Source organism: Triturus cristatus, chromosome 11 (genome assembly GCF_964204655.1).
Source record: "Triturus cristatus chromosome 11, aTriCri1.1, whole genome shotgun sequence".
Classification (NCBI taxonomy): Eukaryota; Metazoa; Chordata; class Amphibia; order Caudata; family Salamandridae; genus Triturus; species Triturus cristatus.
Genome location: NC_140594.1, coordinates 574,385,954 through 574,413,175, shown reverse-complemented (window position 1 = coordinate 574,413,175; position 27,222 = coordinate 574,385,954). Strand labels below are relative to the sequence as shown.

The 27,222-nt window shown below is 47.6% G+C and overlaps 1 protein-coding gene across 3 annotated transcripts in view; it reads right to left on the bottom strand.

Moving 5' to 3' along the window:
• The window catches only part of DDHD2 (DDHD domain containing 2), a 539,107-nt gene that overhangs the window by 373,143 nt on the left and 138,742 nt on the right, over positions 1 to 27,222 (bottom strand). The gene's annotated exons all lie outside the window — the stretch shown is intronic.

Sequence of the window (27,222 nt, the reverse complement as noted above, 5' to 3'; positions counted from 1 at the left end):
GACAAAAGAGGACGGGGGGGGTCTTACTGACAGGGTGTCTGGGGAGAATTGTGCCTTGCCCCTATTACACTTCAAAAGGCCCTGCCTGCAACACACACACAGGAACCTGGTGTGAGAAGTTGGCCTGGCATATGCTGGTCACTAGTTATAGTGGCCACCTTGCACCAGTCCAATTCGACTCTTATGATGTTAGGTTAAAAAGACAACCTTTAAAGAAAGCTATCCTAGTGGTAGCTATGGAGAGCAGCCTTCAGGCTAAGTCTTGAAGGAGTGTTAAGCTTATTGTTTTACCATAGATAACCTCTTGAATGACCAAATGAAAGAGTATTCCACACAGGTATATATATAAAATATATGTATTTATTCTACACAGAATCCCACAGTCTCGTTATGAGGCTAAGGCAAAGTTACAAATCAAACAAGCATTGATAGATACAAATAAATAGTACTGTTAACATTGGGCCCCAGGGGGGGGACCAAACCATATACTAAAATAGTGGTATAAGAACCACGACAATTCTACAGAAAATGCCTAGGGCATTTAGGATCGCTGTCCCCTTAAGAATCCACCCCAGGTTATGAGGAAGGGGACCCACGGGAGGCGCGTGCAGTGGAAGTAGCTGCTATCGGGATCTCTATTAAAGCCTATGGAGAATGTCGCGGTTGAAAATAAACAGTTTTAAAATACTTCTAGCAGGAGTTCAAAGTTAAAACTTTAGAGATAAGCTTTTGAGGAGCCCACAACCACGAGAGTACCGAGGTACCACTGTTACCTGCCCCAGGGAAGCCGGGTGCATAGGTCGATTTCGATGTCGGGTCGCGGGCTGATTTTCAATGGGAAAATAGTCAAAAGTTCTGCTAGCCAAAAGCGTCGATGATGCCGTGAAGATAAGAGATGTGAAGATTGTAGAGAAGAACCTGAAAGCAGAGGGGACAGAGTCTGGGTCACGGCAAAGTGACCAGGAGGCTCAAAGCAAAGAGCCCTTCGATGTCGGGTGCTTCAGGTGGAAGGTGGTGTAGCTTGGATCTGCAGCCACTGGCTCCGGGAGGCTTCAAGGAAGGCCAGCTTCTGGAGGGCGACTGTCCCACTTCGGATGAGGGTCGCTGCGGTGTTAGTGTCCGGATTGGATCCACTAAGCCTTGGCAAACGCAACCCACGCAAGATGAACAAATCTGCTACGGTGCAGACCCACGAGGTCTGAGAGAGGTCTCCTTCAAGGAGACTGTAGAGCAGGCCTGGAGCAACCAGGGGAACTCTTGATTGTCGAGATAGACTTCCGCTAGGGCCCACAAGTCGAGAGACAAGGGACCGTGGGAGGCGGCAATTTGGAGTGCGTAAAAGGGCACCCACGGGCCACCGGAGGGGGCTAGGGTGCTGGTCTTTGGCACAATTGCTGTAGAGTGGTTGGCTCGTAAATGGGCCAAAGCACAACTTCCCCACTGGTCAGGGTCGTGTGCTATGCAAGAGGTGCCGGTGTCCTGGGGTATTGGAGATCTCGTCACCCACGCGGTCCACGGTGCACAAACTCGTTGAGCACACTCACTGGCCTCTGGGATGCGCTGGAAACCCACCTCAAGGGTGCAGGAAGGCGTCGAAGTCCGTAGGAGCAGCGAAGTTCCAACCGGGTCACTTGCAGTGTTTCAGGTGCCTGCCAAGCAGGGGGATAACTCCTTTATCCCAAGGGAGATTTCTTCCGTCAGCTGGGCAGCAGCAAGTCGAAGGTCAAGACTGTAAAGTTCAAGATTAATCTGAGGCTCTGGGGCCACGTTATTCACCTTTATCCCCAAGATTAGGGGAGTGTCCAGAGTAGTGTCCACCATTGAGTGGTGAGGCAGGAAAGGGTGGCTACACCCTCTCCCCTTTGTGTGTTTCCCGCCTGGGCGAGGGGCAGGATGCCCCTGAACCGGTTCCAAGCGGTGTATGCAGAATGCAGGCGCTGGAGCTGCCTACGTGCAACTCTGAAAGGACATTTGGTGCACCCACCCTGTGTCAATCCACATATCCTGTCTGGGAAGGTGCTGGCACCTCCCTGCCACAGGAGCCCTATTGTCCAGCTACTGAAGCTGGGATTTTCCCCAGCAACAGGCAGCCAGAGTCGTGTGGGTGGCTGGTAGCATCCATTTTGTGATACCTGTGCACTTTTAAATTGGTGTCTAAATTCTGCCGCTTTTCCCATATCGCCCCTCTAGCAGGGGGGAATCGTACCCTCATGCCCATGGCTGGACTGGGGGTTTGATTCCTACATGTTTGACACCAAACACAATATGGTTCTGTGTAGCCATTCTCAAGTTATCGCGATATCGCGATTGACTTATAATGCGGTTAAGAGTATATGGTATGGCTACACTACAAACAACCCAGCAATGATTTTACGAAGGTTGCAGAGGGGCCCTACTCAGGTAGGGGTCCCCCCCTCACACATACCTCAGCACCCTGCCTTGTAGGATTACCAAGGCCTGCCATAGGGGTGACCTATGAGAGTATATGTGTTGTAATGGGGTGGGATATAGGGTACCTATATCCCTGTAAGGGGTGCTAGCACCACCTTACCCAGACTACAGTAGTGGTCTGGTGGTGTCATTTTGTATGGCTGTCCCAGGGTGGCACAATAAGTGTTGCAGCCCTGGTAGGCCTACTGAGGGACCCATGCCCTGGGTACCTAGGGTACCATCTACAAGGGACTGCCAGGGCATCCTCAGCATCCAATTGGTTTGTACCTAGGGTACACGCATTAGTTTTTAGGAAGAAAGCAGATAGGCTGGGGTCCTGGATAGCAGGATCCCAGCCAGACTAGTCAAAAACCACTCAAATACCAGGCAAAAAGTTGGGGGCAACCATATATTCAGATTCCACCTTCCTACACCTGGCACCAGGCCTGCCCTTGCCTTTGTAACCCTAGACAGTTTGTAGCCAGGACCTGAGGAAGAACTGGCCAGAACCAGTTTTGGGGGTAGGCCAGAGAATTCTCCTACACAGCCTGGCACCAGGTAAAAAAATGCAACGTTCAGAACCTCTCATCAGAACACTTCTGGCCTTGTGGAAGATTCAGAAAAAGGACTGACCTGCAGTCTGAAGTAGGAAGATTGGGCCTGCCTGCCTGGAACCCTCAAACTCTCCAGAGTGGCTCCAAAGGTCAGTTGGCTGACCACCTGTTTGAGCTACAGGGACACACCAAGCTTTCAGAGACCTGCCTTGCAACTGCCCAGCTGACTAGCACCAACTGGACCAGCCTGTGCCCTGCTATTGGCCACTGCTGGAGTGATTCCTGATCCCCAAGAGGTGTTCCCCAGGTCCTAGAACCTTGGCGGGCATCAGTGTGACCTCTTTCTCAAGAAAAGGTGACGATACAGATGTTTTGGGCTCATCACGACCGCAAAGTCACCTCTTCGCGCTGAGAATCGACTTCCCGTAACAGCCACCAGCGTGAAGCTCCAGCTGGGCATGCTCTTCACACAAAGAGCGACAGCCAACACAAATCTTCAGAGACAACCTACTCTTCGCCCTACAACAGCAACAGTCAGTGACGTGCGACCTAATCCTGGCACAAACCGCCTCCTCGCGGTCCACCCAACGTGAACAGCATTCTTCCCGCAGGACTTGAGAAGGTAACTCTTCAATGGGACTAACATGGTCCCTCAATCTCCTCACTCCATCATGGTAGGCCTGAACCTGTGACCTTCCCCAGGTCCAGCGTGACCAGATAACCATGAATGGTGCCTTGTGCTTCTTGATGCCATTTTCACCTAAAACTTTAAAAATTGATTTCTCTGGTTCTAATAAATTTTGTTGTTTCTGTGTCGTATTTATTTTAAATTACTCTATTAACTAAATTGGTTTGGGAGTTTTCCTTGTGTTTTGATGTCACTTTATTACTATTTGAGTGGTGCATAAATACTTTACGCATTCCCTCTAAATTAAGCCGGGCTGTTTTTGTGCCAAGCTAACAGAGGCTCAAGCACAGGTTTATTTAGTGACTTTTGCGGTTCACCCGGACAAGGATTGTGTTTATTATTCGAGTGTGCCCTCCACCCGTCTTGATGAATAACCTAATGTCTTACAGTAAGGATATCAGGGACATAGTGGTTTCAGGAGAGGCTGAATTTGGTACAGATTTGAAATTAGTCTTTTTTTGCTGTTTTTGACATGGGCTGTATGAATGTTTGGGGTTTGTATGTATGTGGTTTGTGTATGTATGCGTTGGAGTGTGTGTGGACCTTCAAAGGAGGGAAGCATGTGTTATGTCATTCAAAAGTGTGGAATATATGTGTTCGGCAGCGCGAGAGATTGAGTTCTGGAAAGTAGAATGTACAAGGAGTGTTTTTTTTATTTGAGAGTGTCAGGCTGTTTAGGGTTTAGGGAACCACCAATGCCAGTCTCCAGCCTCTCAAAGGGCATTCCGACCATGGGCAGGGGGATCACAGGAGTTTTAGGGTGCCCTCCTGTCTTGCCACTGGCTTGAGCGGTCTTCATGATCGGCTCTGGGAACACAAGTTAGTCCACCACTGTGGTCACACTGACTCCTATATCCCCCCCGTGACTCTAGCTTAGTTCCATTGATGGTTTGACATTGCATGTACTTCACCATGAAGGAAGGTAAGGTAGCGAGGGCTTCAACATCCACCCCACCCTGAAAAACTCAAGCGGCTTCAGTGTAAACTCTTGTTTCCCCTTGGCTAACTTCCATCCCAATTCCTACACTCTCAATCCCTTGGGATTGCTCAGCCGTGGGACAGAGGTTCACTACTTATGCCAGGGTTTCTGGCACTTAAAGCATAACCCAGCTTGAGGGGCATCAAAGGGTATTTTCCCCTAATACCTAACCCACAGAGGTTTGGGAAAGGTACCGGACTCCGCATCAGTTAGATTTTTGGGGCCCTTATGAGAACTTCTCCTTTGTATCCTAGTTGCTTTCCTCTTTTCATGTAGGCAGGGCTAGAGCCCCTTTCATTGGGATCACTCCCCTGAGAGTTTTAAGACCTCATAGTGAGCACCCACACATCAGCTGCCTTGGTCAGTCAGCTTAGAATACACCAAATGCTAGTCTAAGTCTGAAGGATAATCACTGAAAAGGTGCTCTTTTATAATTCCATTGTAAAGCAGTTCATCATACACATTCACATTTGCTGCGCTGCCCCCTTATCCAGCCTTCTAGCGTTTTTAATCCGGTATCCACAAAATCTACCGGGGTTTGATGTGCCTACTTGTGTGTGCCCCGGAACTTCTTCCTGTTCTCTTCAGGTGTGAGACCAAACTTCACCACTAGTGCATCCTTCATGCAAGTGTAAGAGTCAGCTACCTCTTCCCCCGGAGTAAGAAGCGTATCCTCTCCCAGTATAGGTGCCAGCCTCCTCAATACCCCTCACTGCTGCTTGTCCACCTGGTGCATCCCAATGGCCTTTCACAAGAGGTGAACCATTTATCTATTATGTAATCTCCCACCACAGAGCTAGGCACCACACCTTTTGGCAAGTGAGTAATGTGTAGGCCCTCTGTAGACGCCTTGCCATCACTGCCATCATCTTCATGGGTATGGATAGGCCACAACCTGGATTTTTTCTCCTTCAGAGCCAGCCTCTTTTCTTAAAGCCCCAGCATTTTCTCCCAGAGTGCACAAGCCGCTTGCTTCTCCTCCAAGTCCAGGGTAGCCTGCTGTAGCCTCAATTCTCTCTCAGCTTTCTTGTCTGCTAACTCAAGCTTTTGAGCCTCCACTTCAGATGGGGTCATGCTGTGTGTGGGCATACTACTTGCACCCCTGGGCAACACAGGAGATGCTCCTCCTTGGGAGTAACTCTCCCCTTGCACTGGTTAGTCAGTGCCTGGCAGGCCTTCTCATAGTCATTCTTCCTCGCATTAAGCAACACCTTCAGCTTTATTGCTTTGCACATGACCTTCATCTCCACCACAGCAAGACTACCCCAGGTAGCCAGATCTACCTCCATGTTCCCAAAACGATTTAAGGTGCAAAAACTAGAAATAAGAACTATTTGGAAAAATAAAAAATAATCCAATCACAGAGCTGATGCCAATTTTTAAAAAAGTCATTTTTTGGAGTCTATTAAATGTAGGAACTTTAAAATGTCACCTTGACAGCTGAGTGGTGCTGCTAAACACAAGTTCTGGTTCCCACCGCTGAAGACCAATGTAAGTAAGTGGATTATTAGTTGGGGTTGATTGGAGTCCATCACAAGAAATAAGGCCACTTATCAAGTTAGGTCCAGTCAAAGGTGTCAATAGAACTCGACCCTTGGTAACTATGGCACAACGCAGACAGGCTTAACTTAGAGCAAATGGGTAAAGCATTTAGAATTACCAAAACAGATAAAAAGTCTAAAAAAACAACACAATAAAAATCCCAATCCAATTTATAAAAAGAAAGTCAGAATCCTCATCGGGGCAAGGAAGCAGCCTGTATCAGCTGAAGTCCTCACAAAGTCAGATAGACGAAGGGCAAGGTCCCACTGAAGCTGTTGGTTCTGGTGGGAAAACCTCTGAATAAGAAAAGTTTAAATTTCACACCCAGGTAGTACCTCTTGTTGCCTGGATACCTTTGGTGCCTGTTAGACCTGTCAGCCTTAGGGTGGTCTTCCCCCAAACCTTTTGGCTGCTTTCCTCCTCTTTTTGCTGACTTTTTCTGTTGGCCTTGGGACTGTGAGCACTTCATCACTGCTGACCAGTGCTAAAGTGCATGTGCTTTTCTCCTAAACATGGTAACATTGGTGTATACAGAAATGGCATATTTAATATACTTGTAAGTCCCTTGTAAAGTGGTATACTATATACCCAGGTGCTGTAAATGAAATGCTACTAGTGGGCATGCAGCACTGACTGCGCCACCCACACCAGTAGCCCTGTAAACATATCTCAGGCTTGCCACTGCAGAGTCTATGTGTGCAGTTTTACTGCCACTTTGACTTGGCAAAAAACCCTATACCAAGCCTTAAACTCCCCTTTTATTACACATAAGTCACCCCTATATTACCCCCTAGGTAGTCGATAGGGCAGGGTGTTGTGTAAGCAAAAGGTAGAACTTGTACTTTTAAGTGTGTATGTGCTGGTAGTGGAAAAACCCTAAATTTGGTTCTGACTATTGTGAAGCCTACTCTTTTCATAGGTTAACATTGGGAATTACACATTGGAAAGGAGTAGCTGTATCATGTTTTATATCTTTAGAATGGTAATGATAAATCTTCTTTACTGGTAAAGTTGCATTTAACATTACTGTTTTAGAAAGGCCACTTTTAGAAAGTGGGCATTTCTTTGCTCTTACAGCTCTGTGTAACTGCAGTCTGTCTCCAATACACGTCTGGGGTGGGTGACAGCTATACTTTGTGCATTCCCTGCATTCAGATACAAACACAGGAGGGTTTGGTGTGTCTGAGTACTCATCTGCATTCTGATGGCTTTTCATGGGCAGGAAGGGAGGGAAGGGCTGAAACTCACACCTGAATATGCAATGCCCTGTCCTCATACAAAGATCTGATTACTTCCTACTGATAGTCCAGAGCCAGGGTTGGGAAGAAAGGGCTTCTGTGTACTTCAAAGGCCCTTCTTTGAAGTCATCCCCACTTCAAAGGCACAACTGGGTACAATTACAGGGTCTCTGACCGCAACAAATCAGACACTTCTAGACCTGTAACTGAACTCTGTCAGAAGAACTGCTGTGCTGCATCAAGGACTAATGCTCTGCTGGACAGTTGCTCTGTAAGACCTGCTTTTCAACTGTGCCGCCTGCTGCTCTCTGACCCTGGTGAGGGAGAGTTGGACACTCCCTTGTAACCAAGGTGATCTCTAAGGTCTTGTTGGCTTGCCTCCTGTTGATCGAGACTCAGGGCTATCAAAGTCTCTACACATGCTCCTGTGCCAAGTTCAATGGAAGTGAACCCAGATACATGCACCAGAGAAAATTACGCATCTCCAACCTGCCTGTACCAGAACTGGCCCTGTTGCAGGAGTAGAATCGAAGCATAGCAATTTGAAGCGCCGCATTGCATCCGGAACCTCTGCTTTAGAACCTACGCATTGCCACCACCGCATGGAGAAAATCAACGCATCGCCCTTCCAGTGTGGATTAACCCAGCTCATCATCTTTGGAACTGCTGCACTTGGAACCAGGGCTTCGCTCAACGGACCAGATGCACTGCCGCCACAGAGGGAAAATAAAATCAATGCATAACCTTGACTGGGGGCTCGACATAGACGCGATGCTCGTCTGCACCTCGCATTTCCCTTTCTGCGACCCAGGGTCAAGGTACTCTGTTCACCGGACCTGCGTGGCTCTTGTCCTCGGCCAGTGCTCCATCGCTGTCTGCTTGAACTGATGACTTTGTCCTAGTCCAGCGTGACCAGATAACCCCCATGGGAGCTTATTGCTTCTAAACACTTAGAAACACTTTTATTCTTTAAAAATTCATATCTCAACTTCTACTAATTGGAATTTTGTCGTTTTGGTCTTGATTTATTTATACAATTATTGTTTATTTTCCTAACCTGGTGTGGAGTCTTTTAGTGGTATTTTCATTGTGTTAGTGTGTGTGGGTGTTGCATAAATACTTTACACATTGCCTCTATAGATAAGCCTAACTGCTCTGTGCCAAGCTACCAGAGGTGACCCTAGGTTATATTTTAGTGTGTATCTTGCTTACCCGGACTAGAACGGTGGTCCCTACTTAGACAGGGTGCACCTCTGCCAGCTTGAGACTCCATTTTTAACAGTGCCTTGGTCTGCTCAGGATTGGTACCTTCAGACTTCGCCTCTTTTTCGGAGCTCGGAATCCTCCAGAGGGCTGTTTCCAACGAGGAGTTCCACAAGGCCAGATACCTGCTCACTGAGAGTCTGCTGAATTGGTTTTGCTGCTGCAGAGAAGCTTCAAGGGAGAGAAACCTGCTTCTTTAGGACAGCAAAGCTGTGTCTTTTGGGGATCAGCTGGGGTGTCCATTCCAGTCCTCCAGAGGTGTGGACATACAAAACATTTTTAAATCCCAGCTTTTCAGATGTGATAGTGGAAGTCCAGTTAGGCACAGCCAAGGGACCCAGGAACTCAGGAACAGCACTTGGGGGTCAAGGTTCAATCCAGCAGAGGCCACCAGCAGAGTCCAGGTCAGGTCCAGTTGTTACTGGTCAGCTGCACACTTCAAGGAAAAGACCTCTTGCAGCTTGATTTGCTGCCGTATCTTCATAGGTTAGTCAACTGACCCTTGGAGTCAACTTTTTTTTCCTGGTTACAGGTGGGACTAGATCCAGACTATCAAGTCTCCTCACAGGTCTCAAACAGCAGATGCAGCCTTTCTTCTGTATTTCCACAGGGTACTAAAGTGTGTTTTGAAGAGGTTACCTAGAGGTGCCTCATTTGTGCCTTCTAACAGGAAGTGGGGGTGACAGCTGACCCCTCCCTCACCAATGAGGTAGAAGTTCTTTGGGGTAACCCAATCCATTTTGCAGCACTTTCTGTTTGACCTACTGCAAATTGTTGTACAGTGCGCCTGACTCCTCTGTCTCGGACTGGTGTTCCCACTCAGAGCTGTGGCCAGGGAGATGAGAAGGTGCTTCCTCTATGGCCACTCTAATCTGGTAGCTTCCCAACCACTGGGTTTGGTGCCCGTCTGGCTAGAGGAACAAAAAGGACCTTCCCAGGTTTTTCCTTACATTTACTAGTGAAAGGACAGGCCCCTCTACAATACAACAAGGTTCCTGGTCCACCCTAACTCTTCTTCTTGCTAAAGAAAGGCAAACATCTCCGCACAAACAAGTCATATTCTCTGCTCTGGGAGTAGTTTTCAGACCTCATCAGGACTAATCAATTGGCTGGGCAGCTGGTTGTGAGGTAATGCAAATTAGAGTCCAGGAGCTTAAAGCAGGGAAAAGGTAACTTTCTAAAAGTTACTTTTCCTTAATATTTATTTAAAATCTGAATTGGGCTTTCAATACATAAATATTAAAAATAGTGGTGTAATCATGTTTCTAGCTGGTCCTAAACTAGTTTCAGCGAAGACAGAGGAATTCATTTTTAATTTCCCTTTCCAGTGTTTCTCTATGGGCCAGCCAGCACATTCTTACAGTGAAAGTAGTTTTTGGTTGTTAGCCACTGTAAGGAAATCACAACTTCACACTTGGTAGCAATGGGTTATACTAACCACAATATGCAATACCTTGCACAGCAATACAGCTCAAACCACACAATGTGATGGTACAGAACCATATGTAAATGGGTACTACATCAGGCCATACAGTTGCTGCCTACAGGATACTCATTAGAAGGTGGTTAAATGCCACACTCAATGTAATTCCAAGATGCCCTGAAAACACCTTGGTAGTTTATTAACCATCCACACGCAGAATATATTTCATCTTTTATTCGAGTCCACAATAGAGTGTATTTATAGGACAATTCAATGTCCGTAAGTGATACAGCCGAAATTACAGTAGAGATAGTGTGTAGATAGCAACAGTAATAAAGTGCTTCTCTTTTACAAATACCCACTGCTACTTAGGGTCTATTGCATTTCTCCAGTCCAAACATGTGCTGCCCATCAGGCTGGTTTAGTTGTTCCCGCCTTAGAGTCTGGGAAGGTCATCTCCAGAGAACGCAATGCTGGGTTCCAGTGAACCTGGTTCGATTGTCAAATGCCAAAGAAGCCGCCTCCATGATTCTTCCCATTTGTGCAGGGATCCATTATGGTATGGATGAAATGCACTGGAGCTACCAGTAAATCAGCGTTGGCTGTAATACGATATACCGCACTAACTAACAATTGGTTGGTTTATAAGCTGCTTACTAATGGACCAAGTTTATGAGTGATCTTGTGTGAAAAACTGTCCAGATAACAATTCGGACCAATGTTTGAGTAGACAGTATTTGAAAAGTATATGCTAATAATCCATGGAAATTACAAGCATGTTGTGGAATGGAGACTGTGGAAACATTCTAATAGAACAGGATCTACCAAATAGCAGCAAAAAATCATGTACATGTTTTCTAAGAATTGATGTGCGAGTTAAAAAAAACAAAAGGTAATTAACGGTCAGTAATTATGCCAAAAGAGATCTGATACCTGCCTAATATAATTCCTCCTTCCTTCCTACTGAATAAATGCCCATAACAAATATTAATTTGGCAGAAACAACAGTTTTAAATTCCGTACCAGGACATCATGTCTATCATTGTTTTTGTGCTGTTCAAGAGCATGTCAATAGTTTTGTGCTGCTAACAATATGACGGTAAGTCGCCAGGCTGCTGAAGCGCTGAAGTATTCGTCAAGCTGCCAGCCTTTCAGGGTTGATGACCGATGCTCAAAAGGTCTGTGCAGTTCATTCTGTCAGGAAATAGTTCACTATCTCGCGGGGGCTATTCTATGGTACCACTGATGCTGCTCAGCATGCTTCATATGGTACAGGTTACTTATTATACAGGAATAGGTCTCAGATGTTATGGCTATGTCTTACGCTCCAGGCACAGTAAGAAAATAACACATTACCATGTATATTTCTACATCCCCCCACTATGTAAAACACCACTACCATACTGGACACCACATTTTGGAGACATGAAAAGTACAAATGTTATGCTAGAAGCCATGGTGTCACTTACATAAAGCACTCCACTGTGCTAGAACGGACACTGCCTAGGTGTGCACGTCCCTATCATAAAATCAGAAACCGACCTGCCTTAGTATTTAAAGGACCACTGGATAAAAGCATCCAAATTGCCATGGTTTCAAAGGACCATTACCAATCATACAAGCACTGTTGTCCCCTCTGCTCTAGTCTATCCATGATGCTAAACAGAGTACTGAGCATCAATGGGTTCTAGAAGCTTCTGCTCTGTGACTCTTAAACCTGAAGTTAAAGAGACTGAACACCCAATACTGGTCTGTGTCAACACCTCACAATGCTGCTGCAGAGATAGATGAGGGGCACTCGTGTTTCCTGCCAGAAGAACAGGCTACCTGTAAAGGATTTTGTTTTGAATCAGAGGAGTAAAGAAGCTGCACATCCGAATGCAGGCACTAGCTATTGGCTGGAATAGAATGGAACAGGTGCTTAAAGGACTGAATCACAACAGTCACCCAGCTATGAAAGCATCCTACTACAATGGAGCCCACTCAGGCAATTCCAGCAATGCCACAGGGTCAATCTGGCCCCAGATTATCGAGTTCCCAGAAGAGCCTCATAGTCTCTCTAAAAGACCCTTAAATCCATAACAGGTACGACACAACACTAACATAGCCATCAACTAACTCTAGTATGGCCACCAAGAATTTACAAAATGATATAGACACCAAGACTCCCATATTGTCACAAGCAGAAAATGTTGGTGTTCTTAACTCTTTCTATCGTCAAACAACCCTCATGAAGACCTAAAACCCAACAAACTGGTCAGACATTTTCATTGCCACCAAAAGCTCGCAAATAAACTCCCAAAGTGATCTTCATGCAGCTCACACAAGCTATCTCCATTATCCTGCATGATCGCTCTATATAAGAAGCTAGTTGCCCCCCAGTTTGGGAACTGAGCTAGTAGCCTAAAGAACAAGTTACTTACCTTCGGTAACAATGTATCTGTAAGAAACATTAATTAGTTAGATTCCTCACCTTAGAATATCCCCAGGCGACAGGCTGGATCCGGAACGTTTTTCGTCAGCAATACCCCTGCACGTCGCTAGGCGTCATCTGCGGCTCCGCGTCCGTTGTCGGCGTCATGCGCCGGGATGACGTCGTCGGAGTACTTAGACGCCGTCCTGGTGCGCAGACGTCAGTTCTTGTACATAGCTTTCTGCGCCAGGAACACAGAGCCATGCAAGAGACCGACACTGGTGCCAAAAAATTCTAGGGCCCTGAAAGGGATAACCTCAACCCTAGATATCGGTTCGGGGAGGATGGGTGGGTCGGAGAGGAATGGAATCTAACTAACTAATGTTTCTTACAGATACATCGTTACCGAAGGTAAGTAACTTGTTCATCTGAAAGAAACACGTTAGTTAGATTCCTCACCTTAGAATAGATACCCCAGCAATACCAACCCCGGTGGTGGGTCTGCGAACCAAGATCACACCAGAAAGTCCTGGAGAACAGAACAGTCAAAGAAGCCGTCTCTCCGGACTTGGCTGTCCAGGCAATAATGCTTAGCAAATGTGTGCAGCGATGTCCACGTTGCCGCCTGACAGATGTCGCGCAAGGGGACTCCCCGTCCCAGTGCAGTGGAAGCCGCAGTGGCCCGAGTAGAATGGGCTCTCAGCCCTACAGGAGGTTCCGTTTTAGTTAAGGAATAACATGCCTTGATACACAAAACGACCAACCGAGAGATGGTCCGTTTGTGCACTGCTCGTCCCTTTTTAGCGCCCACGTAGCCTACAAGGAGTTGGTCGTCCACCCAGAACTGCTTGGTGCGATCCAAATAGAAGGACAGCGCCCGTTTTGGGTCCAGACGGTGGAGCCGCTCTTCCTCTTTCGAGGAATGCGGAGGCGGAAAGAAGGTGGGCAACATGACAGACTGCCCAATGTGAAAGGCAGTCACAACCTTAGGAAGGAAAGAAGGACGAGTTCTGAGAACAACTTTGTCCGGATGGACAGGAAGGAAAGGAGGCTTAGAAGAGAGCCTGGAGCTCACTCACCCTTCTAGCAGAGGTGATAGCCACCAGGAAAGCAGTTTTGAGCGTCAAAAGACGAAGAGGACAATTATGAAGTGGCTCAAAGGGAGCACACATCAGAAACGTCAAGACCAGATTCAAATCCCACTGAGGCATTACAAAAGGAACAGGAGGAAACATGTGAGTAATGCCCTTAAGAAAGCGAGAGACAACAGGGGATTTGAAAAGAGAAGGCTGATCAGGAAGCCGTAAGAAAGCAGAGATAGCAGAAAGATAACCTTTCAGGGTGCCCAGAGCAGAGGCCTGCTGGGCCAAAGAAAGAAGAAAGAGGAGAACCTCAGAAAGAGGGGCGGAAAGGGGATCCACAGCCTTTGCTGTGCACCATGCCACAAATTTGTTCCACTGGCAGGCGTATACCGATTTTGTGGAGGGACACCTGGCTGCCAGAATAACATCACAGACTTCAGGAGGCAAGTCAAATGGCATCAACTGCCGCCGCTCAATCTCCACGCATGGAGGTGGAGACTGGACAGGTTCGGATGGAGGACCGTCCCCTGCTGCTGCGACAGAAGGTCCTCCTGAAGAGGCAGACGGATCGGGGGATCGATCAACAGACTGAGTAGCTCGGGATACCAGTACCTTCTTGCCCAATCCGGAGCCACAAGGATGACTTGGGCCCGGTTGCCCCTGATCTTCTTCAGCACTCTGGGCAGAAGTGGTATAGGCGGAAGGCGTACAACAGATGGCAACTCCACTCGCGACGAAAGGCGTCCCCGAGCGAGTGCCGCCTTGGAAACTCCAACGTGCAGAACTGCTGACATTGCGCGTTCTCTTCGGTGGCGAATAGATCTAACCAAGGCTCTCCCCACTGCCGAAAGAGGCCTTGCGCCACGTCCGAGTTGAGACGCCACTCGTGATCCATCATGCACCGGCGGCTGAGTTCGTCTGCTCTGGCGTTCAGAGAGCCCGCCAGATGTTGAACCACCAGGGTGATGCCCTGGTGTTCCAGCCATGTCCAGAGGCGCAGAGCCTCCTGACAAAGGGTCCACGACCCCACCCCGCCCTGTTTGTTGCAATACCACATGGCGGTGGTGTTGTACGTGAACACCTGCACTACACTTCCCCGAACAGAGGGAAGGAATGCCTTCAGTGCAAGCCGGATCGCCCGCAGCTCCAATAGGTTGATATGGTGTCGGGACTCCGCCGGAGACCAGAGGCCTCTGATCTCCGCCTCTCCCATGTGGCCCCCCCATCCCAGAAGGGACGCATCCATCACTACTACGTGTTCTGGTTGGGGTAGGGAGAGGGATCTGCCACTGACCCAATCGCGGTCCGTGAGCCACCACTGCAGCTGCTTTGCAGTGCCCTCCGAGATCAAGACACGGTCGGACAGGTTGCCCTGATGCTGGGCCCACTGAAACTTCAGGTCCCACTGCAGTGCCCACATCCGCCACCTGGCGTGATGTACCAGCAGGATGCAGGAGGCCATCAGACCCAGAAGCCGCAGCACCAACCTGACCGAAATCCAGGATAAAGGCCGGAAGATTGGAATCAGGGCCTGAATATCCCAGACCCGCTGTTCCGGAGGATAAGCCAGGAACTGCTCCGTGTCCAGAACCGCTTCGATAAAGAGGAGCTTCTGAGAGGGACTCAGATGCAACTTCGGCACATTGATGGTGAACCCCAGCGAATGCAGGAGGTCGGCCGTAGTCTGGAGGTGGGAGACGACTGCCTGGGGCGAGCCTGCCTTCATCAACCAGTCGTCGAGATAGGGGAAGACTGGAACCCCTAATCTGCGCAGATGAGCTACGACCACCGCCATCTCTTTCGTGAACACCCGAGGGGCACTGTTGAGGCCGAAGGGGAGCACGGTAAACTGAAAGTGCTCCTGGCCCACAGTGAACCGCAGGTAACGCTGGTGGGCCGGCAGGACGGGAATGTGAAAATAAGCGTCCTGCAAGTCCAACGCTACCATCCAGTCTCCAGGGTCGAGGGCAGCCAGAACCTGAGCTAAAGTGAGCATCTTGAACCGTTCCTTCCGGAGGAAGACGTTGACGCTCCTGAGGTCCAAGATAGGGTGCAGGCCCCCTTTGCCCTTCTTGGGAACCAGAAAGTAGTGGGAATAGCAACCACGACCTACTTCTGGACCAGGTACGTGCTCGATTGCCCCCTTGGTCAAGAGGGCCGTAACTTCCTCCTGCAGAAGATTCAACTGATCCCCTGACATACGGTGGTACTGCGGTGGCATGTCTGGAGGGGTCATCTCGAAGGGAAGGGAGTAGCCCCTTCGGACGATTTGCAGCACCCACCTGTCCGACGTGATGGAACGCCAGTGGAGCAGGTGATGGCAAACTCTGCCTTCCACTGGCGTGGAATGGGCCTGAAAGCACGGACTAGGAGGGCTTTGAGGCGGATGGTGCCGGGGTAGATGTGGACTGACCGGCACGTTGACCCCCAGTACCGCCTCGGCGGAATCCACGTCCGTGACCGCGTGCAGGTTGGGTCTGCGGCCGGTGGCTAGGCGGACATGAGGGGGCGCCCCTTCCTTGGCCACGAAAAGGACGAAAAGCGGAAGTTTGCGTGCGCGGGCCGAGAGGCCCAAGGACTTGGCCGTAGCCCGGGAGTCCTTGAAGCGCACCAGCGCACTATCCGCCTTTTCGCCAAAAAGGCGACTGCCATCAAAGGGCATATCCATGAGGGTGCTCTGGACATCCCCTGAGAAAGACGTGGACCGCAGCCAGGCGTGGCGGCAAAGAGCCACCATGGTTGACATCGCCCTACCCAGCGAGTCCATAGTGTCTAGTCCACATCGGATAGCATGTCACGCTGCATCCCGCCCATCGGCAAGAGCCTGGGCGAGCCGTGTCCGGGCCTCCTCCGGACACTGGGGCAGCACGTCCTCGACCGTATCCCACAGGGAGTGAGAATAACGGTCCAAGAGGCAAGCGGTATTCAAAGACCGCAGTCCCAAAATAAGGGAAGAGAACAGCTTCTTACCGAACTGTTCAAGCCTCTTGGATTCCCGATCCGGGGCAGCGGACGGGAAGGAGGACTGGGAAGTAGAGGCCTGGATAACCAGGCTCTCGGGCGTGGGGTGTTGAGACAGAAAGCTGGGGTCGCCCGGTGCCGGGCGGTGACGCCGTGCCACGTTCCAATCCACAGGAGGTACCGTGGAGGGCTTGGACCAAGTGCCCTTCGGAAAGTCTACGAGTGCCTCATTAAACTGCAGCAGAGGCTCCGAGGAGCTTGCTGACGGTTGGAGCACTTCAGTGAGGAGGTTAGTCCTCACGGCCATAGCAGGCAACTCCAGCCCAAGGGCTTCGGCCGCCTTGCGCAGCACCACGGAAAATGCAGCACCCTCCTCCGAAGCCATAGTCGGAGGAGAGATGAAGCCAGTGTCCGGGGAGGTGTCCAGACCACTGGCATCCCCCAACTCATCTGCCCAGTCCTGTGATAAATTGGCCTGCAAGGCCAGAGGGTCCTCCGACCCCTCCAAGTCGTCACCGTCATCCGATTCCTGGTAGACAGGTGGAATGATCAGAGCCGGGCGAAAGATGAGATTGCCACCCATCGGAATCGGACGCGGCGCCGCTCCGACGCCGACGCCGGGCCCGGAATTGACTCGGGGAACGGCATCGTCCGAAGGCGGCGCCGAAGGTGGTACCGGAGGCGACGCCGGCGGAGGGGTCGTGAGGTCAACCGGTGTCACCTGGGATCCAGGCCTGGATCCCGCGGGGACCTGCGGCGTCGGGACCGGAGTCGACGACGGCCCCCCAGTCGAGCCCGCGGGGCCCGAAGGCGCACCGGCAGGCGGCGCCGGCAGAGCCAGGCCTCTCATGGCCGAGAGAAAGGCACTGATCTCCGCCGGAGTCGTGTCGGTCCCAGGGACCGGCGGGTATGGGGACGGACGAGACTCCTGCGGCTCCGATGGAGCCGTGTGGGTGGTACCACCCGAGCCCTCAGCTGAGTCGCGTGACCGGCGAGGGGAGCCCGAAGAGCGATGTTACCTCTTGAACTTCTTACCATGGTTCGACTTACCCGAAGACTTGGAACCGGACGAGTGGTGGTGACTGCGGCTCCGTGACCGGTCCCTCGACCTCCTCCTCGACCGGGACAGTGAACGGCACGGAGCCGACTGCCGGTACTCCAGGAGCTTGCGGGACCGCTCCCGCCTAGCCTTCGAAGTGAGGGTCCGGCAGTCGAGGCACGACTCGGAATCGTGGTCGGCCCCCAAGCAGAACAGGCACCGGCGCTGATGGTCTGTAACCGACATCAGTCGGTGACAGGATTCGCAGGGTTTGAACCCGGGAATCCTACTGGCACCAGAGTCGAGTCGACAGAGACCAAAAGAGTCAAAAAAGTTTAGTCAAAAACTGACTAAGGGGTAAGCTCTTCCCGGATCGGCGCTGTCTGGCACGGAAAAAAGAAGAACTGACGTCAGTGCGCGAGGGCGGCATCTAAGTACTCCGACGACGTCATCCCGGCGCACGACGCCGACGACGGACAAGGAGCCGCAGACGACGCCTAGCGACGTGCAGGGGTATTGCTGACGAAAAACATTCCGGATCCAGCCTGATGCCTGGGGATATTCTAAGGTGAGGAATCTAACTAACATGTTTCTTTCAGATCAACAGGTTATGGCGACAGCAAGAAGAGTGGCAGAAGGGTGTAGAGACAGAGAAAGACCGATATTTGGAAGGGCAATGAAAGATGTACTACCAGTGTACACACCAACAGCCTATCTTGTACAGACAACAACTTTATAGATTCTGTGAGAAACCCCTGAAAGTATGCTGTTTTAGCTACAAAGTAAAAAAAAAAAAAAGTGATAAGTGGATGGCTTGAATTAATCTCAGCTACTGGTAATTACTCCAAGACACAAGCCAGTCATAATAAGTCCATAATGTTTTGCCTACCATGCTACTCGGGCAGGAACCTGCCAGCCCTGCCTGAAAATGGCAGCGGTTACACCTTGGACTTGAGAGAACAGACCACTATGCCGCCACTGTGTAGAGCAGCATGCCGGAGTGCTGATGACAACCCCGGCCATATTTGCTGGGTTTTCTCAATCAATGGGGGATGCGACAACAGAAGTCAGCAGATAAACCACTGATCAACTCCAAAGCATCCTCATAAATAATAGTGGGCAGACACGACCAGACTGCTGTAGCTGGTGCAGAGGACTGACTATGGTATACCAGAGGAGTCTGTGACATTGCAGGAGCTTGGCCATGCAACATGATAGAGAACGCTGTGCTTAACTGAAAAGATCTGGGCACTTCAGTAATTGAGGCTACGAAATGGAGTTGTCGGGTTCATTACACATGTTGATTGCCGTATTGACTATGCCAGGGGTTTTCCGCTGCTTTGACACCACAAGGAGGTTATTTGGGTTATTTTACTTTTTTTCTTCTCTTTCTTTTTGACTCATGAGGAAGACAAACTCTCAGAAATCAGCATGACCTTCGTGGTGCCCAGAACCAAAACACTGGTGCAGATACAGAGGGAGGAAATGAAAGTCTGCAGATGGATGCAACAGCATTGAAGTAGTCTGAAATTCCCCCAATCAAAGGATGACCTGCTGCAGTGCCTAGCTGATCTACGTGACAAGTTGAGTGAACCCTTTAATGAAATGCTGCATGCAGCAAAGATGAAATTAAAACAGCAGTCTCTGATCTCGCAAGGACATATAGGCAATATGAAAACACGGTATGCTACTACATCGATCAACACTGCCCTGGAAGACACCTGTCGACAATCTTCGCTATAGCAGAAGAACTGCACAAGCTATGAGAAAAATGCAACAATTTGCTAAATAGATCCAGGAGGAACAACACAGGAGCTAGAAATTTGAGAGAGTCCCTGGAGGACAATGACATACTTTTTCAAGAACCTATTTGAGTATGACCTTCATGATAGAGACAAAACATTGATCAATATTCTGGAGCCCACAGATTAGGGGCCCCACTAGACACTTTGGCAAAACTGTCCTCTTCTAACCTCACAGACAAGACTCCGCTCGAGGACCGATGAACCGACACAATAGAGTTCGAGGTATGGCAGCAAATTTGAGGAGTCACTAGACCTCAGTAGATCCAAAATGAAGAGGGGGATCTTATTTGAGTGAGAAAATGTAAAGCCGTTCAGAGCTTATTTTTAGACAGACACCCACTTCATTGATCCATAAAGAGCAGAATGTTTCGCTCTCTGTTTAGATTTGTTTTGGAGCTGGGGCTTTATGATGCTTGGAGATCTTTGCAACCAACAGAAAAGGAGTTCACATACTTCGCTCATGCCCACAGAACTTACTTGAACATTGATGTTATCTCATGTAGAGACAAACTGATTAGGCTTACAGACAAATATAAGATACATTTAATTGCTGTAATATTTCACTCTATGGTGATATGGAACTACTGTGTTGGAAACTGGCTGAAAAAAAGTAATACCCTGGAGGTTTCATGCTCATTCATGAAAAGATAGGATATATGATTGGCTTTAGAATTCAAATAAAGGAACACTTTCAAATGAATGATACTGGTGAGATAAGTCTAGGCATTGTCTGGGACACACCTAAAGCAATAATTAGGGGCGTTTTCAATTGACCCACTCTAGTACATGACATGTCAGAACAAAATAACAAATGGCATGCTGTTAGTTGGCCTCTACCATAAAATTCACCTGTATGCACACAATATGTCCCTCACTTTGAGAAACCCATACGAGTCTGAGAGAGGCCTTCTGATTTTATAATGAAATATCCAAGTTTAAACAGAATTTTGAGAAATCGGAGATCATGATTTCAGGACTGGATGCTGAAACTAGAGAGTAGATTGAATGTAACTCCCCAATTAAATGGACAAAAGGTGGGATTAAATATTTGGGTATTACTATCACACAGTCACTTCCAGATCTGTACATGGCTATTTACATGCATATTTTCAGAGACAGCGAAAGGGATATCTCTGAGCTGGCAACAATTGTTCAACTCATGGTTACAGAGAGTCTCAGCCGTGAAGATGACCATCCTACCAAGAATTCTTTTTTAGCTTCAGATCTTCCCGGTGGCAGTAGCTAAACTAGACATGTTTGCTGTGCAATCATTGTGCAACACCTTCATATGAAAAGGAAAAATACTTAGATTCTTCAATTATTAAAACACACCTAGGAAGCAGAGTAGGCTCAATCTCCCAGATCTTAGGCGGTATTATGTAGCAACCCAGCTACGCATAGTGTTTGAATGGCCAATGAGGGCAACAGAAAAAAACTGCCCACCTAAGACCCATGCCCCTATTGAAAAAAATAATCTGGGACTCCTTATGGCTCCCCAAGAAGCACAGGCCTAAAGTAGCATATGTATCGGGTATAACACGACCAATTATGGAAATTTGATACAAGGTCTAAAACGATGTAAGGATTGCCACTTTCCCATGATAATTTGGTACATCACAATCCTGACTTCAGCACACCAGAGGAGGGGGATCCCTATATGAAATGGCATTCAGAGATTGTCGGAGCAAGAAATTAAGGTATTGGTTGAGGGGGCTTAGAAGCCCCACTCAGGCAACAGCCACAGTTCCTGGCAAAAGCAAAACTTGATTTTATGGTCTCAAAAAGCACACACTGCCACAGTAATTACTGGCACTGAACAAAAGTACTTTGTGTACAGATATGCTCCTTGTGAAAGAGCAGAATGCCGTCACTCACAATGAAGCCAGCTTATACAGAGAGAGAGAGAGAGAGAGAGAGACAGAATTTTAATAAACACAAAAGGTCACGGTCAACGCCAGACCAAATTAGGGGCCCAATTATTAAAGAAAGTCTCAAAAGTGCACTCATGGTATATGTCCTTGCATTAAGTGTAGCTATACCGCTTTCGTGAATTCCTAAGAATTTACAAAAGTAGGACAAGAAATAGTACTTCTAGAAAATATTTGTGAACTGCATTTTAGCATGAGCAAATGGGCATCTGTAGATTTGCTCATGTGAAAATCTGAGTGTTTGCAAGTTGACTTTCCCTCCAACCACTTTTTTCCCCAACTCTGGAAGAATCTTTACACCTACCATTGTCAGGAGTAGATTTCCAACATTTCTCAGTATGGGAAAAGATTAGAGAAGAGTTGTTGAAAACCCTTAACACATGCAAGTTAGTAGGTTTGCACAGACTCAAAAGGGCATTCTAACCCTGGAACCTTTGCTTACCACTACCTTCAGCCCTAGTATGTAGATCTGCGGAAACGTGGCAACATAAGGGGATTGCAAGTATTCAAATACTACTATGGCATGATCAGAGAGGCTACATCAGAGCTCTTATATAATGAGATTGCTGCAATTTTTCGCTGCACTATTTGGCACCAAAGGGGTAAGTGGATTTTGTTACAAGACCAGTTGATTTAAGAAGTAACCTGCCCCATGGACAAGTAGATATTTTATCAAATTCCACACCCCCGCATGTAAAGTATTTTAGCAGCACACAAACAGTAATATACAACACAAGAAAATCCCAAAGTGATTCAGAAAAATAGAGTCAATTTTAATAAATAATATGATACCAGAACAACAAAAATCTAATTATTAGAACCGAAGATAATAAATATTTAAATGAAAATAGCACCAAGAAGCACAAAGCGCTAACTGTGATTATCTTGTGGCGCCAGAAGGGAACAATGTCATAAATTCAATCTGACTGCGATTAAGTGCTGGCTGGATACAGGGAACGGTTAGTCCCGCTGAAAGCTGTACCTTATGTCCATGATCCGAGGATTTGCATCGCTCGGCATCGGTTCCGTTCAGGAGCTGCGCAGTGCTGCGATACATGTTCCTGTGCGGCGTTGCATCGCACTGCATCGGTTCAGATCAGGAGCTGCAAGAGCAGCGATGCGAGGTACTGCGACTGTTTCATTGTGCTGCGTCAATTCCAATTAGGAGCTGTGTGAGCTGCAATGCGAGGTCCTGCGTCGAATTTTGTTGTGCTGCATCGCTTCTGATGAATGCCCCAATCAGGAGCTGCTAGGTGCTGCAATGCAAGGTCCCGCGTTAGATTGTGCTGGATTTGATGGAACTCACAGTTCGGTAGGGAGGGGTACCCTCTGATGCAGGCAAGGGCTCAGGACCTTGAGGGCACTTCTTCATGATCAGGACTCACTCTAGGCAGAGGTCAGTAGCAGGGCTCAGACGGGCCCAGCTGCATCAGTTCAGCTGAGCAGTTGGAGGGAGGCCTCTGGATCTTGTTATGTCACTGTAGCTCACACAGGCCAGCCATCTGACCCTTGGAATCACTCTGGTTTAGCCCGGGACGAAAGTAACAGGTCCAATCTTCCTTCTAAGACGGCAAGGGAGTCCTATGGCAGCAATGCAGCCTTTCTTCTGTAACTTCCACAGGCCCAGGAGTGTTCTGATGAGTGGCTCTGCAAGTCCAATACTTACCTGGTGCCAGTCTTTGTAATAGTGCAGGGGTCCCTGTCCTACCCCTACTTCTGCAAAGTTCCTCCCTATCCCCCGTAAAGGCTCCAAACTTTCTGGAGTGACATAAGACAGCACAGGTCTAGTGTCAGATTCCTTTATGTGTGCAGGCGGCAAAGCCCTTAGAAATTTAAGTGGGGCTGGGTACAGCCCCTCCCAGTCATCCTGCCAGGATGGCCCATCCTGTCCACACCTAAGCCCCCTTTGTGTCACTGTCTGCAAGCAATACACAAACCCCAACAGCAGAACCATTCACAGTCATGTAGCCCAGGATACCGGCAGAGGGTACAAATGGTTAGGACCAGAAAACGCCAACTTTCTAAAAGTGGCATTTTCAGAATTGTGACTTAAAATCCAACTTCACCGTTAAAGAGGATCATAAATTACAAATAATTTGAGTGTAACTATCTGCTCCCAACTCAAAGTTTCACTTATTAAATGTAATAAGGTAACCCAATGTTAGTTAATGGGAGAGATAGGGCTTACAACAGTAAACCGTAACTTTAGAGTTTTTTCACTGGCAGGACATGTAAAACTTAAGCAAATATGGCCTACTTTTTTAATACAATATACCCTGCCCTATGAGCCTTTAGAGTCTACCTTAGGGTAACGTATAGGTATTAAAAAGGAAGGTTTAGGCCTGGTAAAAGGTTTACTTTGTCAGGTCGAAAAGGCAGTGCAAAACTACAGGCTGCAGGGGCAAGCCAGAGGTATGTTTTAAAAGACTACTTTAGGGGGTCGCACAATGAGCGCTGCAGGCCCATTAGTAGCATTTAATTTACAGGCCCTGGCTACAGGTAGAAAGTACCATTTACTAGGGACGTACAGGTAAATTAAATGTGCCTATTAAGGTTAAGCCAATTTTACCATGTATGAAGGAGAGAGCATAAACACTTGAGCACTGGTTAGCAGTGATAAAATGCACAGACTTCTAAGGCCAACAAAAACAAATTCAACAAAACAGGAGGAGTGAAGGCACAGGGTTTGGGGGAATATCATGCCAAGGATGTCAGGTCTGAAAGTCAGACTTTGAGATTTCTCTTTAAAGAAAGCAAAATGGGATCCTTTACTGACTGTTAAATGGTCTTCTCCATAGACAAACAGTAAAGGCTATATTATCTCCAATTGCGCCACTGGCTACTCCCTCCAGTCAACAAAGCAGCTGGCCTGAGGGACCATACCCGTTTGAAAAACAATTTACCTCCTACAAGTCTTTGAAGGGGCTTATCACCAAATTGTACAGTGTATTAAGGTATCTTACAATTCCAACACGGTGGACGCTTATGACAGCATGGGATAAGGAGGGGGAAACAGAAATCCAGGTGGAGCAATGGGAAGGTCTATGGTGCCATATATGCAAAACTGTCAAGTGTGCAGAATTGTGAAACACAGTAAAAACTGATGAATAATTGTCACATAACTCCAGACAAGCTGACAAGTGTGTACCCGATGTGGGCAAAGGGTGATGCACTATACAACTGGTAGTCTTGGCAAGTGCTGAAAGTGTTCTAGAAAAAGGTGAAGCGCCATATTAGAGGCACTGTCGAGTGCCCCATTACAGATTCTCCTAATCCTATAGCCCACCTCTATTTTGGGCATAATAAAAAAGATTGGAATATATATATATTCTGTTGCTGCTGCTGGCAGCAAAATATGAAAGCACCTTCAACTCTAAGAAAGCTGGTCAAGGAAGATTTGGACGATAATGGTGATGGAAATGCAGACGATGGACTTTAAATCTGAAAGACAACAATTCAGTATCTCTTGAAAAAACACTTAAGACGGTTTGACCTAGACCATTTTGAACATATCATGCCCTGGGACACTGCAAGCCCTACGCTTTTTTTTGGGAATGAGTGGTTGAAGTTTGGACAATACAAAATGTCAGTGTTTTAAGTGACCTAAAACTAGGAGTCAATAGTAATGATATTTCTATATCCATACAAATGTAAAGCAGATTTCTCTACTTGCTCTTCTTTAATAACTTCAACTTCTCTCTACTGCAACTTACTCAGGTGCTCCATCTGGTATTTGGGGGGGGGGGGGGGGGGGGATACTCTGGATGTGTTTGGCTAACAAACCTGTTCAATGTTCATAAGGGTTTGTCAGACTCAAATCCTTTATACTGTGAAACATTTTATACAATATTCATTTACATTTGTTTACATTGTTATGTCTAAACCATGGATGTATCCAGAAAAATAATTCATTTTAGACCAAAAGCCCAAAAAACACATCATTGTGGATTGCAACTATCAGAAGAGCGGAACCCAATAACCTAAAGTTGAAAAGTCTTGAAAATGCAACTTCTCAGGCTTACCCGAGATTGTACAGACACAAGGGCTGTGCTGAAACAAACTGGACAAGGTTCGATGTATTGCCGCTTCCTGCACCAGAGCGTGGTTCCCGATCGGCGCATCGACCACGGCTTTCACCGCAGGCCCCAGCTTTCATTACAGCACATAAAGAATCGCCGCAGTGTGAGTTTCGAGCATCACATCGCTGATGTCTGTGATGCACTGCTCCAACTACGACGTAGCGCCTGCTTCAGCGATGAGAAATCGACGCAGCGCAGCTGGATTTTCGATGCATTGTCCCTGGGTGCCTAATTCTTCGTTGACGTTGCCCAGCAGTAACGAATCAAAACCATGTGTGCCCGAAGATCGACGCATCACCTTCCCTGACAGTAAGGAACCAACACATCCCCTCCCCTGTGAGTAAGGAACCAACGCATCGCTTTGTTTTCCAGCACCTCACCTCCACTGCGCCTCGCAGCATCTTTGATTTTTGACGCATCCCAGGTACTTTGTGCTAAAAGTGACGTATCCACTAATTTCTATGAACTAAACTTGCTTAATCTTCTAAAAGTGATAGCTTTACCTGTGTATGCTGGAATTTTGTTGTCTTGGTCTTGTTTTATTCAGATTAATATTCGTTATTTTTCTAAACTGATGTGGACTAATTTTGTAGTGTTTTCACTGTGTTACTGGGTGTGTATTTACACATTGCCTCTGAGATAAGCCTGACTGTTCGTGTCAACCTACCAAGTGGGTTAGCTGAGGTTATCTTAGGTGTGTGATCCCCTTACTCTGACTAGAGTGAGGGTCCCTACTTGGACATGGTGCCAACCAACTGCCAACTAGAGACCCCATTTTTAACACTTATGTAAAGTGATACTGCCTTATAAATTACGACTCACCGCTGACCGTTTGCTTGTAATCTCTGGAAATAAGAAGTGGGTGCCTTTTACTGAGAACTAGCATACTTCCCTCCAAGGTCTGTCTTATTAAGAATAACAAATAGTTTGTTTTATAATAACTTCACTTATATGTAGCACTTCACTTTACAGTTTATCTGTCTCTGAGAGCTGCAAATAAGTTGTTAGTATTACCCGGTATAAAAGTATACTCAAGAAGGTCTTATTGACTCGTATTTTGAAAAGAAGATGATTTGTAACACTCTCTCTCACAGGATACTTTAGTAAAATGCTAAGTACAATCATTAAATAGCAAATTTGAAATGCTAAGGGGGAGTACTTCCTGGGGAAAAATACCTACTGGGATTACTCAAGGATAACTAGCTCAAAAAGAATCTGCTGATAGTTTAATCAAATAGCAATGCCTTTTTAAAGAAAAGGATGAGCCAAGGTGACGTACTTAATGCACCAAATGGCCAGTCTCCTTATGTAATCTTGCAGTGGTCTGAAGAATCTTTTGCACAGTTCAGTATTGGTTTCTAGTCTGCAAACACAGAGGAGATGAATGAACGGAGAACGACCTGTATAAACGCGGTCGTTACACCGCGGTATGTTTAGATAGCGTGTATTACAACGCAAGTCGTTACAACGACTTGCGCTGGATGGCGATCTAAGCTAAGGAATAGTATGATTTACTATTCCAACACCTTCCCTACTGTTACGTAGGCTGAAATTGGAATAGTAATTCATACTATTCCTAAGTCCAGCGCCCTCCAGCGCAAGTTGTTGTAATGACTTGAATTGTAACGAACGCGATGTAAAATACTGCGTTGTGAATGTGTGCGTTGTAACGTCATACATTCGAAAGTACAAGGATCCAAGGCACACATCTTTTTCCTTCCATGAAGAAGTGCCTTACTTGCGAAATTCAGGAGTCACACCTAAATCAATAGTAAGGTCAGGGCTGGACTGGAAACCA